General features: G+C 34.9%; 1 long non-coding RNA gene across 6 annotated transcripts in view; it reads left to right on the top strand.

Annotated features, from left to right (window-relative positions):
* Positions 1-13,437, top strand: part of LOC129061057 (uncharacterized) — a 184,388-nt gene that overhangs the window by 137,508 nt on the left and 33,443 nt on the right. For 3 of the 6 annotated variants that reach the window (XR_008528038.2, XR_008528039.2, XR_010141211.1), the window contains one exon: positions 36-12,368. The exons of the other annotated variants lie outside the window; for them this stretch is intronic. This is a non-coding gene — a long non-coding RNA (uncharacterized LOC129061057). Of the gene's footprint in view, positions 1-35; positions 12,369-13,437 lie in introns of those variants that run through there. 6 annotated transcript variants of the gene reach the window in all.

A 13,437-nucleotide genomic window follows, 5' to 3' on the forward strand; every position in this document is an offset into this window, starting at 1 on the left:
ATATAGCAAAAAAAAAAAAATCATTTTTTTTTCAGGTGAATAGCTATATACCAAATACCTGAGGATGTGTTAATTTGCCCAAGCGATGAAACCACCTCTGGAATAGCAGCTGTAATTGGAACCACCACCTGATTAAGTTGACAATAATCCACTGTCATTCTCCAAGATCCATCTGTTTTGTGCACAGGCCAAATAGATGAATTGAATGCGGATGTGGTGGGAAGTCACTATGCTAACATGTTTTACGTCCTCCAGGATTGCAGCATTACTTTTAGTTTACTATTTTCCTAGGTAGAGGCAGTTATAGTGGCTTCCAGTTATTTTTCTTTCCATAATATCCCTTATTTCACAAGTCAGGAAACCAATGTAGAGATTTTGTCACATTCTGAATGTGTCTATTCCGATAATGCTTGTGGAAATGGAGAAATAATCACAGGACTTGTTCAGGGACATGCTGAACCCACTGAGACAAATATGAACTAAAATTCCATCAATCAATTAATCACCTAACCTTCATAAGCCTCTATTATGCCTCCACAGTGACATTTTGGGTGTCCAGAAATTAGTGTCATTTTAGTCAGTGTTCAGTAATCTTCCAAAAGTCTAATTATTTCTATTTTCCAAAGCAAAAGCACACTGGTAAATAACTAGATCTCTTTAGGAAAGACCAGAAGAGACTAACAGTATACACACATTTTTTTGGCAGTGCAGTGGAGTTCTTCCTCAAAGGGACTTAGCCTCCCTTTCATTTAAGGGGTTCTGGGATGGTAAATTGTCTCAGCCTGGAAATTGATTGAAGTGTTATGTCTCTCTATTTTGGTGATTTGAGTTAGACTTCTGCTCACTAGACCTGGAACTTTTCCACTTATACACATCATTCATTAGACTGCCCATCTATTTCTTTTCTAGTGACATCATTATCAACTAGCTAATGCCGTAGGTCTTTGGGAGTTACAGTATTCTGGTTACTGCTTTGACTCTGCAGTTTATTGCAGTGACTATCTGGTTTTTGATGATCCCTGTCAAATAGCAGCAGTTTCCACTGTAATATCTGACATTGCAGAAAAGAGTAAAGAGAGAGCTCTCAAGGATGCTAGGATTCCCCCTATAAATTTATTTCTCTTAATTATGGTAAAAGGTATGTCTTCTGGACTCTCCAATTGGATGACCAGTTCTTACATGATAAATCTATTCAAACATTTCAACCTCCCTAAGACTTTAGATGCCTTCCTCCACAGTATACCAAGGCAATCCTGACATTTCAACTTCATTTATTGTAGGCCACCTTCAGTTTCATGTTTCAACCTACGGACAAAACAAACTGTTAGAGCCCTTCCTAGACCACTAACCTTAGTGAACCATAGTAATACATCAGACTAATCCAACTTTATATTCCTTCCACCATAATGCCACAGTCTTAAGACCCATTGCCACACCTATTTCCCCAGATTTATGTGTGTATACATTGGAAAAATCATTCTGTTCTTCTTGCAGGTCATTCATTGTACCTTACCGTTTGGGCTCTGCTGAGACTTAAGTCTAATTGTAGGACTAGATGCAGAGAAGGGTGGTGGAGATAGGTCCTAAGAAGAATCAGCAGTACCTTGCAAGGCAACTACAGATTCTTCAGGAAGAACAGATAACCTCCTTAGACAGGGGTGGATGGCTGCTTCTCCTAGCAAGAAAACTGTCCAAATTCAAGGGTTCAATGTCCCCAGCTTCACTGGGATCTGTCAATATGCCCTCATTCCAATTTTCAGGATCCCATTCCTTCCCAATCATTTTAACAGAAAACACTTTGTGAGGTTGGAAATTCAATTTGTGTTGTAATTAAGCCATTCACAGGGAGATTCAGGGTTTAATTTTTAGAAATCTCAGACCTGTAGGCAGAAAAGATAAGGGTGACTTTTAGGGCATATAAAATATACTATTACATTATTTAGGTGGAACTTGAGCTGGAATTTGAAGTCCTGCCCTTCTTCTTTTATTTCTGGAACAATTAAGAGTAACTGACCAGCTCCACGATACTCTTAGGTTTGATAAAAATATTCTAAGGTAGCAAATACATGGTGACCCGCAACTTCAACTTCTACAGGTATTTGATCACAAGTGTCCAATGGTTATATTTTCCATATCTCTTTTGTCATATTATGCCATGGATTTCTAGTGCTCTCTTTATCACCAGAAATAGTCATTAGTGCTTTTAAATATAATCACATGAGGCAACTAAATTCTCAAACCCCAGAAACAATTCAGAAAACTCATCCATATGATTATGTTCCTTTAGAACAATGTCAAGAAGCAACGTCTGTATCCGTCATCATTTATCCAGGGAAACAGACTAGTAGGAGATATATTGTAAGATTTTTTTTCAAGAAATTGGTTTATATGACTGTGGGGACTGATAAGGCTAGTCTAAAATCCATACGGCAGGCTGGAACTCTTGGTTATGGGCTGAAGCTTCTGGCCACAAGTTGAATTTCTTCTGCCTCAGAGAAGCTTCAGCTTTGCTTTTAAGGCTTTCCAACTAGTGAAATGAGGCTCTGCTAAATTATCTAGGATAATGTCTCTTAAAGTCAACTGAGTATTGACTTTACTTAACTCTATAAATTACCGTCACAGTAACACCTAAATTAGTATTTACTAACTTGTGATTGTAACTTACCCATGTCAACAATAAGTCCATCACAATGTCACATAAAAAACTCCTACTTTATCAGAAAATGGGCTATAAGTGGACCATGAGTTTGCAGCTTCTCCTCTGTTATATAAATTTTCCTTTTTTAGTACTTAAAAAAATCCTCCAAATCTCCATATATCAGTGTGTTTAATTTAAGAGACTGCAACATGATCAAGTTAAATATTAATAGTAAAATTACTATACCAACATTTCAATGATAACAGTTAGATATGAAATTGTTAAATATAATTTGAAAGGATTTTATATATTATTTGGCCATTTAAATTTATTATTATATTTTACAAAGTCATTGAAAAATATTATAATTGAATATAATGTGAAGTAAAGAAGGGTGCAAAATAGATAGAATATTATCATATTTGTGTGTAAGATAGATGCCTGAAGAAAGAACATTTAGGACATTATATCAATATCTTCTGTGTGTGAAGAGAGAGTTGCAAATCACCTTAGGACTAATTTTTGTAATTTTTATTTAATCACTTAAGTGATTTTCTTTGTTCAAGCCACTATGAAATTCATTACTCCAGACCAGGTTGAAACAGCATCTTCTGTGGCCTGAAAAGATGGCAATACCACTTGGTATAAGGAGCTGTCCCTGTGCGAAGAAGTTAGCAATTTACACAGGGACTAGGATTTATCTTGGGAGGAAAAGAACACCAAACTTGATCTTTCCTCTTATACAAATATTTCTGTTGAATTGAAGTGGGCTGGATCAGGTCCTTTGGTAAGAAATGATATCAATGACTCCAAAGAGGCACTCGCCTTCAGAGAAGAGGTCACTGGTGCGGGTGACTGGAGCTGAACACAAGAACAGAAGTGACCCTGGCAGTGGCTGGTCCCACAACAGCCTGTAACAGGGAACATAATCAACCACAAATTTTGTGGGTAGTTTAGGTGTTGAAAAACAATAGTGATTATTAATATTGTATATACATTACCTTTTACTAAATGTCCTACATAGTTTACACAAGAAAAAGAGGAACTAAAGGCTGTGAAATTCCAACTCAGAATATAAATCAAAAATGAGAAAGCCTTGGTGGTAACTTTGAACAAATCCCTTATCTCCTAAAGTGGCAGAGCAGATAAACTGAGGACCAATATCAAGACTGGACTGTCAAAATTGCAGTTGCAGTGCAAACGAGATACTCAATTTAGTTATGTCTCAAAGTAAGAAGAAACCACTGCTGGGGAAATAATATAATCCCAAGAAATAGGACGGACATATTGTGGTGAATACAATAAGGTTGAACACTTTGAATCTCCAAATCTTTCTAAATTTCCCTTGTCTTCCATTTCACAACTCTACATCTATACTCAGCACAGGAAAAATATCTAATCTGTTCGTGTCAAGTTGATTTATTGGTTAGGGATTTCTGTGTTAATCTCAGATGGAAAATGTTTAATTACAAGGTCCTTCCTGTATCTAAGAGTTACTACATGACAGAACGAGTAGACCAACCTCTCTACCTCCAACAGCCTCTTTATCACTGAGATTTTCTGTGTGCCCATGGCAAGCAGAATTCCAAGACAATCCTTGAGATTTCTACCCCATTGTGTACAATGCACTGCTTTTGAGTACGGGTGAAGCCTGTAAATATGATGAATTATCAACCTCATCATTATATTTTCTTATATGCAATAGAGATTTTATCAGATATAATTAAATTTCCACATTCAGTTAAGTTAATCAGATTGGAAATTATCTAATGAGAGTTTGTCCTACTCAGGTGAGGTATCAAATGGGGGTCTAGAGTTTTAAAATGCAAAGAATCAGAGAGACACTCTCCCTATGGCCTCAAACAAGAAAGCAAATAGCCATATTTTGAATTTCCGTGAAGGTGAATCATCATTAGGGTCTGAGTGTCTCAGTCCTAAAACTACAAGGAACTAAATTCTGTCAACAACTTAAATAAGTTTGAAAAAAGACTTCACATTCCAAATGAGACTCCAGTCTGGCTGACACCTTGATTTCAGCCTTGTAAGACTTTGACCAGAGAACCCAGTTGAAACGTGGCTGGACTTCTGAACTACTGAACTCTGAGCTAATAAATGGATGTAGCTTGTTTTGAACCATGAAGTCTGGTGGCTTATTATGTAGCAGTGTAAAACTAACTCAGTGCCTCTGACAATCTGTCCTTACTTTGTAGAATATGATACGGGGCCACCATTTGCCAATCTGTTGTAAGTTGATATAGTTACTTTTCTTCATTTTAACTGAATAGGGCTGATCTCCCTTCCTCTCTCTCTCTCTGTCTCTCTCTCTCTCTCTCCCCCACACACACACCTTACACAATTTTACTTATAAATATTAGAATTTTGTTATATATCAAATATAATCTCCTTCACTTTATATAAGAAAAAATGGGTATCAGAATGATTACTGAGTTTATTCCAAATTACACAACTAGCCAGGGACCAAGGTAAAATTTAAGTCAGTCTTAGTTACAAAGTTGGTTCTCTTTTAACTGAGAGAAACAAAAATATTCCAAAAATATTTCTAAACTTTATCAAAAACTAAGGAATTAATGGAATGTGTTTGTCATAGATAGCGTGCTGCCCAGATCCCCTGTAGAAATAAAGGGCTTGTTTTTTAAACTTCTATAAGTACTTCCCTAAGGCAGGTCTCCGCTATTAGCCCTCTACAGAAAATGTCTTTGTTGGAGACACACACCCCTTGCCCAATATTTTGCCCCCTTCCTTGGGCAGCCCATGCCCAATGACTCATCAAGGAAAGATATGAAGTCTGCCTTTCTCCCACAACTTGAGACAATTCTAAAGGGTCGTGTCAATTTTAGAACTTCCCTAAGATCAACTGTATCCTTCATCAAGCCTACAATTCTCTCTTTGTCCAATTTTGCTTCCTCTTTTTCCATGTGTTTATACCCATAATACTCCCTGATAAACATCCTGTATGCCAATCTCCATTTCAGAGTCAGCTTCCTAGGGAAACCAACCTGTGACAGGGAAGAGATAACCACCTCTCTGTAAAACCAATAATGTGAGATTAAATGAAATAATACAATTAAATCAAATTCACTTACAAAAAATATAATGTATAAAAGTAGGTGTTAATTTATGTATAATATTATATTATTATAAATTATAATTCAAAGAAATAAATATGAAATTAACATTTGTATAAGGCATAAATTATGGGATGGAGTCACTGCTTGTGCTAGTGACTTTCAGATAAAGCTCCATCATCTTATCATGGCAAAGTTATCTTAGGAGAGAAGACCTAAATATAAAATCAGAGATGAAAATAGAGATATTACAACTGTTACCACAAATATTCAAAGGATCATTAGAGACTGTTATGAGAAATTGTATGTCAATAAATTGGAAAACCTAGAATAAATTAATAAGTTCCTAGTCCTATACACCCTACCAAGATTGAAATTCAAAACCTGAATAGACTAATAACAAGTAAATAGAAGTAGGAATAAAATGTCTTCCATCAAAGAAAAACCCAAGACCTGATGGCTTCACTGCTGAATTCTACCAAACTTTTAAATATCTAATACCATTTCTATTACAGCCATTCCAAAAAAATCAATGAAAAGGGAATTCTTCCAAACTAATTCTGAGACCAGTATTATCCTGTTACTGAAACCAGACAGATACACAAGAAAAAGGAAAACTATAGGTCAATATCTCAGATGAACATAGTTGTCAAAATCCCCAACAAAATATTAGGAAGCTGAAGCCAGCAACACATTAAAAAGGTCATTCATTATGATAAAATGGGATTTATCAAAATGACACAAGGATGGATCAACATATAGAAATCAAAAACGTGATACATCACATCAACAGAATGAAAGACCGAAACTGTATGATCATTTTAATCAATGTCAATTAAGCATTTGATAAAATTTCACATCACTTTATAATAAAAACTCTAAAAAAATGGGTATAAAAGGAACATACCTCAACATGATAAAAAAACACATTCACCAAACCCACAGCTAGTATCATACTGAACAGGGAAAAACTGAAAACTTTTTCTCTAAGATCTTGAACATGACAATGGTGGTCCATTTTCACCACTGTTATTCAGCATACAACTGGAAGTTTTAGCAGGAGCAGTTGAACAAGAGAAAGAAGTAAAGATCGTTGGGTAGGAAAAGGACAAATTATCCTTATTTTCAGATGATATGATCTTATATTTAGAAAAACCTAAAGATTCCAACGAAAGGTGACTAGAACTGATAAATTCCCTAAAGTTGCAGAATATAAAATCAACGTTAAAGAAAACTAGCATTTCTATATGCCAGCAGTGAAACCAAGAAATTAATCTTATTTACAATAGTTACAAATAAAATAAAATGCCTAGAAATAAACTTGACTAGAGAAGTGAAAGATCACTACAAAGAAAGCTATAAAACATTAATTAAAGAAATTGCCTAGGTTTTCTTCTAGGGTTTTTATGGTTTTAGGTCTTACGTTTAAGTCTTTAATCCATCTTGAGTTAATTTTTGTATAAGGGGTAAGGAAGGGGTCTAGATTCAGTTTTCTGCATATGGCTAGCCAGTTTTCCCAACACTATTTATTAAACAGGGAATCCTTTCCCCATTGCTTGTTTTTGTCAGGTTTATCAAAGCTCAGATGGTTGTAGACGTGTGGCATTTTTCTGAGGCTTTTGTTCTGTTCCATTGGTCTATATATCTGTTTTGGTATCAGTAACCAGTTTTGGTTACTGTAGCCTTGTAGTAAAGTTTGAAGTCAGGTAGTGTGATGCCTCCAGCTTTGTTCTTTTTGCATAGGATTGTCTTGGCTATATGGGCTCTTTTTTGGTTCCATATGAAATTTAAAGTAGTTTTTTCTAATTCTGTGATGAAAGTCAATGGTAGCTTGATGGGGATAGCACTGAATCTATAAATTACTTTGTGCAGTATGGCCATTTTCACGATATTGATTTTTCCCATCTATAAGCATGGAATGTTTTTCCATTTGTTTGTGTCCTCTCTTATGTCCTTGAGCAGTGATTTGTAGTTCTCCTTGAAGAAGTCCTTCACATCCCTTGTAAGTTGTATTCCTAGGAATTTTATTCTCTTTGTAGGAATTGTGAATGGCAGTTCGCTCATCATTTGGCTCTCTGTTTGCCTATTGTTGGTGTATAGGAAGGCTTGTGATTTTTGCACATTGATTTTGTATCCTGAGACTTTGCTGAAGTTGGTTATCAGCTTAAGGAGATTTTGGGCTGAGATGATGGGGTTTTCTAAACACACAATCATGTCATCTGCAAACAGAGACAATTTGACTTCCTCTCTTCCTGTTTGAATACCCTTTATTTCTTTCTCTTGCCTGATTGCCCTGGCCAGAACTTAAGCAATATCATTCACGACATAGGCATGGGCAAAGACTTCATGACTAAAACACCAAAAGCAACGGCAATAAAAGCCAAAATTGACAAATGGGATCTAATTAAACTAAAGGGATTCTGCACAGCAAAAGAAACTATCATCAGAGTGAACAGCCAACCTACAGAATGGGAGAAATTTTTGCAATCTATACATGTGACAAAGGGCTAATCATCAGAATGTACAAGGAACTTAAACAAATTTACAAGAAAAAACAAACAACCTCATCAAAAAGAGGATGAAGGATATGAACAGACACTTCTCAAAAGAAGAAATTTATACAGCCAACAAACGTGAAAAAAAGCTCATCATCACTGGTCATTAGAGAAATGCAAATCAAACCAACAAGGAGATACAATCTCATGCCAGATAGAATGGCAATCATTAAAAAGTCAGGAAACAACAGATGCTGGAGAGGATGTGGAGAAATAGGAATGCTTTTACACCATTAGTGGGAGCGTACATTAGTTCAACCATTGTGGAAGACAGTGTGGTGATTCCTCAAGGACCTAGAACCAGAAATACCATTTGGCCCAGCAATCCCACTACTGGGTATATACCCAAAGGCTTATAAATCATTCTACTATAAAGACACATGCACATGTATGTTTATTGCAGCACTATTCACAATAGCAAAGACTTGGAACCAACGCACATGCCCATCAATGTTAAACTGGATAAAGAAAATGTGGCACATATACACCATATAATACAATGGAGCCATAAAAAAAGGATGAGTTCATGTCCTTTGCAAGGACATGGATGATCTGGAAACCATCATTCTCAGCAAACTAACACAGGAACAGAAAACCAAACACTGCATCTTCTCACTCATAAGTGGGAGTTAAACAATGAGAACACATGAACCCAGGGAGAGGAACATCATTCACCAGAGCCTGTCAGAGGGTAGGGGGCTAGGGGAGGGATAGCATTAGGAGAAATGCCTAATGTAGATGACAGGTTGATGGGTGCAGCCAACCACCATGGCACGTGTATACCTATGTAACAAACCTGCACGTTCTGCACATGTATCCCAAAACTTAAAGTATAATAATAATAATAAAAGAAATTGAAGAGGACACAAAAACTAGAAAGATATTCCATATTCATGAATTTGAAGAATCAGCATTACTAAAATATCCATAATACCCAAAGCAATCTATAGATTCAAATGAAATTCCTATCAAAATACCAATTATATTTTTCACAGATATAAAAAAGAATTCTAAAATTTGTACAGAAACACAAAATACTTGGAATAGCCAAAGCTATCCCAAGCAAAATGAACAAATCTGGAGGTATCACATTGCCTGACTTCAAATTATATTACAAAGCTATAGTAACCAAAACAGCTTGGCACTGGCATAAAAAACAGACACATAGACCACCAATGGAATAGAATAGAGAACCCAGAAATATATTCACACATTTACAAACAATTAAATTTACTAATAACATATATTTGGAAATGTCAGTCTCTTCAATCCAGGAAAATTGGATATTCATACACGGAAGAATAAAACTAGACCCCATCTCTCGCCATATACAAAAATCAAATCAAAATGGTTTAAAGATTTAAATCTTAAATATAAGACCTCAAACTATAAAACTATGAGAAGAAAACATTGAAGAAACACTCCAAGAAACTGGTCTGGGCAAATATTTCTTTAGTTAAGACCTCAAAAGTACAGACAACCCAAGCAAAAATGAACAAATGGGGTCACAACAAGTTAAAAAGCACCTGCATAGCCAATAGAGCAATCAACAAAGTGAAGAGACTACCCACAGAATGGGAGAAAATATTTGCAAACTATCCATCTGACAAGAGATTAATAGCCTGAATGTATAAGGAACTCAAACAACTCAACTGGAAAAATAAATAAATAATCCAATTTAAAAATGAGAAAAAAATCTGTATAATCATTTCTAAAAGAAGACATGCAGATGGACAACAGGCATATGAAAAAACACTCAGCGTCATTAATCATCAGAGAAATGAAAATGAAAGCTACAATAAGATATCATCTCATCCCAGTTAAAATGGCTTTGTATTAAAAAGACAGGCAATAATGGATATTGGCAAGGATATAGGAAAAAGGGGAGTCCTCATATACTGTTGGTGAAAATGTAAATTAGTGTAGCTACTATGAGGAACAATGGCAGTTCCTCAGAAAAATGAAAAATAGTACTATTATATGATCCAGTAATACCACTGCTTGGTGTACATCTAATAGCAAGAACATCACCATGTGAAAAGACATCCGCTCTCCCATGTTTATTGCAGCATTATTCACAATAGCTAAGATATGGAATCAACTTAGGTATCCATGAATGGATGAACAGATAAAGAAAATGTGGTATATACACAAGGGAATATTATTCAGTCATAAAAGAATGAAATTCTGTCATTTGCAGCAACATGGATGAAACTGGAAGACATTATATTAAGTGAAATAAGCCAGACTCAGAAAGACAAGTATCACATGTTCTCACTCATCTGTGGGAGGTAAAAAAGACAAAAATTGATCTCATGGAGGTAGAGTAGAATGGTGGTTACCAGAGGTTGAGATGTGTAGCGGGTTGGGGGAGATTAAGAGGGATGGTTAGTGGGTACAAAACTATACTTAGATAGAATAAATAATATCTAGTGTTTAGTAGCACAATAAGGAGGCTATAGTTAACAATAATTTATTGTGTATTTCAAAATAACTTAAGTGGAATTGTAATGTTCCTAATACACAGAAATGGTAAATGTTTGAGGTAATAGAAATCCCAATTACCCTGATTTGATCATTACACACATTGTATGCTTTTATCAAAACATCACATGTACACTATAAATATGTACAACTATTATGTATCCATAATATTTACAAATTTAAAAATATTTAAAAATTCACAAAACTGAAATAAACATACTTATTGGGAAAACATCTTCAATAACTCATTCAAAAATTCATATTGAGAGGCTATTACATGCCAGGAATTATGCTAATCTACTATTCTCATAAAAAATATAATGTTCCAGTATGAGAAACAGATAGGGCAACCATAATCCTGCTATATGCCTGGCTTACATGTGTGGTCTCAGTATCCCATATGGCGTAGGATTTTTTTCTTGAGTTTTCATATTTTAAAGAAATATTTTTACTAATGTTTTCTTTTGACTGGAATGGTTTTGATAGAATTTCACTTTTTACTTTCAGCACCATCTTAATTAGTAATGTGTGAGATGCATGCAATGAACAGAGTTTTCAGATTAACATGTGGTTGAATCTCAGAAATAATCAGCAGTAAATTGCTTCCCTTTCTCCCATCCTTTTCTGATGCATTGAAAAGAATAGTGTTCATCATACTCTCTAATAAACCAACTTAGTATGGCATACCCACACAGTGGAATATTATTTAACAATATAAGCAAAGTACTGTTACATGCTGTGAAATGTATGAACCTTGAAAATATTATGCAAAATAAAATAAGCCAGTCACAAAAGGTGACATATTATGTAATTAGATTTATATGAAAGGTCCATAATAGGAAACTATAAGTAGAAATAGATCAGGGATTTCCTAGAGCTGGGCTGGGGGAAGGGATGGAGAGTGACTTGTAATGAATATGGGTTTTTTGGGATGATAACAACATTATAAAATTACAATAATGATGTGATGGTTGCATAACTCTGAGTATGCTACAAATCATTGAATTATACATTTTAAATGGGATACTTTTATGATATGCAAATTATATCTCAATAATGCTGTTATAAAAACTAATTATTTAATATGAGTGACTTGGAGGTAACCAACTTCTTGTGGATCCTGGTGGTGGTGGTGGTGGTGGGAGAAATATTGGAAGCTATTGCTTCTAGGTCATTTGGTGAACCAACTAATTGTACCATGGTTGTATATGAGGTGTGTGAGAAATAGAGACTGAATAGTCCTACCATGGAACATATAGAAAGTAGTTCATTATTTACTATATTTAATTCAACAACTATCCTTTCCAAAACGATGTTTTTTCCTTTGAAAAATGCATACTTAATGAAAATTTAAAGATGATACTTCAATTTCTCAAGAAAGTTGATGATGAATGTGTAAATTACACAAAGTATTTGTTGAGATTTACTGTAACAATTGAGTCTGTAGTGATATCATTGACCCCATGGAAACAAGATGATGTATATCATCCCCCAAATCACTAGCACCTACAGTTATTTAGAAAGATTATGCACAAGATGATAATTTAACATGTGCAGCTTCAGATGGTGTATTTACATATTTCTTTCTTTTCTTTTTTTTTTTTTTTTTTTGAGATGAAGTCTCGCTCTGTCACCCAGGCTGGAGTGTAGTGGGGTGACCTTGGCTTACTGCAACCTCCACCTCCTAGGTTCCAGCGATTCTCCCACCTCAGCCTCCTGAGTACCTGGGATTATAGGCACCTGCCACCATGCCCAGCTAATTTTTGTATTTTTAGTAGAGACTGTGTTTCACCATGTTGGCCAGGCTGGTCTTGAACTCCTGACCTCAAGCGATCTGCCCACCTCGGCCTCCCAAAGTGCTGGGATTACAGGCATGAGCCACAGTGCCTGGCCTACATATTTCTTTTTAAAGACTGACTTTTCATTTAGAGTAAATGATTGCTCTTCTAAAGTAATTTACTCTTTGTTGGTTTTAGAAATATTTTGCATGTATAAGGTATAAAACAACAACTGTTTATATGTTACTTCCATTAGCCAATGAACTAGTGGTTAAATGATGCTTAGAATAGAAAATAAGTTAATTCCACTAATAGATTGTGTTTTCATGAAAGTCAAAAACATGAAATAACACTTTACAAAGTTCATTTTGTTGAGTAGCTTGCATTACTGTGAATTATATTGTAAAGTAGTTTAAAGTTTAACATTAAAGATAAAATTATTATTTTTGCTGTTATGGTATGAATAAAAAAGTTTGATTAACTTTTTTATCATGTTTGAATAAACAAAGCATGCAGAATGGAAACAATAATCTTACTAAGTTAAAAAAATTTTTGAACTTTTCTGAGTAGAAATGTTCTTGGAATTCGTCGTGCACATAATGTTCATAATTACTAATTACAAATATTACTAATTATTATTTCTATTATATATAATATTATATATAATATTACTAATTATTCATAATTACTAATTGAAATAGAGACGCTAGTTGTCGGGGTAACTAAACTAGAGCATTTTTGAGATGAAGCTGGCTTTCAGTACAAACATATTCTAAATTATGCTAGTGGCTATGCAGTTTTTCTCTGTGCTGGTCATCAACAATTAGATTTAGATCTGTTTGAGCACTTGAAGAAGTACTATGAAACTGAACTTAAATAAAAGTATTTAGCAATTG

Source organism: Pongo abelii, chromosome 7 (genome assembly GCF_028885655.2).
Source record: "Pongo abelii isolate AG06213 chromosome 7, NHGRI_mPonAbe1-v2.0_pri, whole genome shotgun sequence".
Lineage (NCBI taxonomy): Eukaryota > Metazoa > Chordata > Mammalia > Primates > Hominidae > Pongo > Pongo abelii.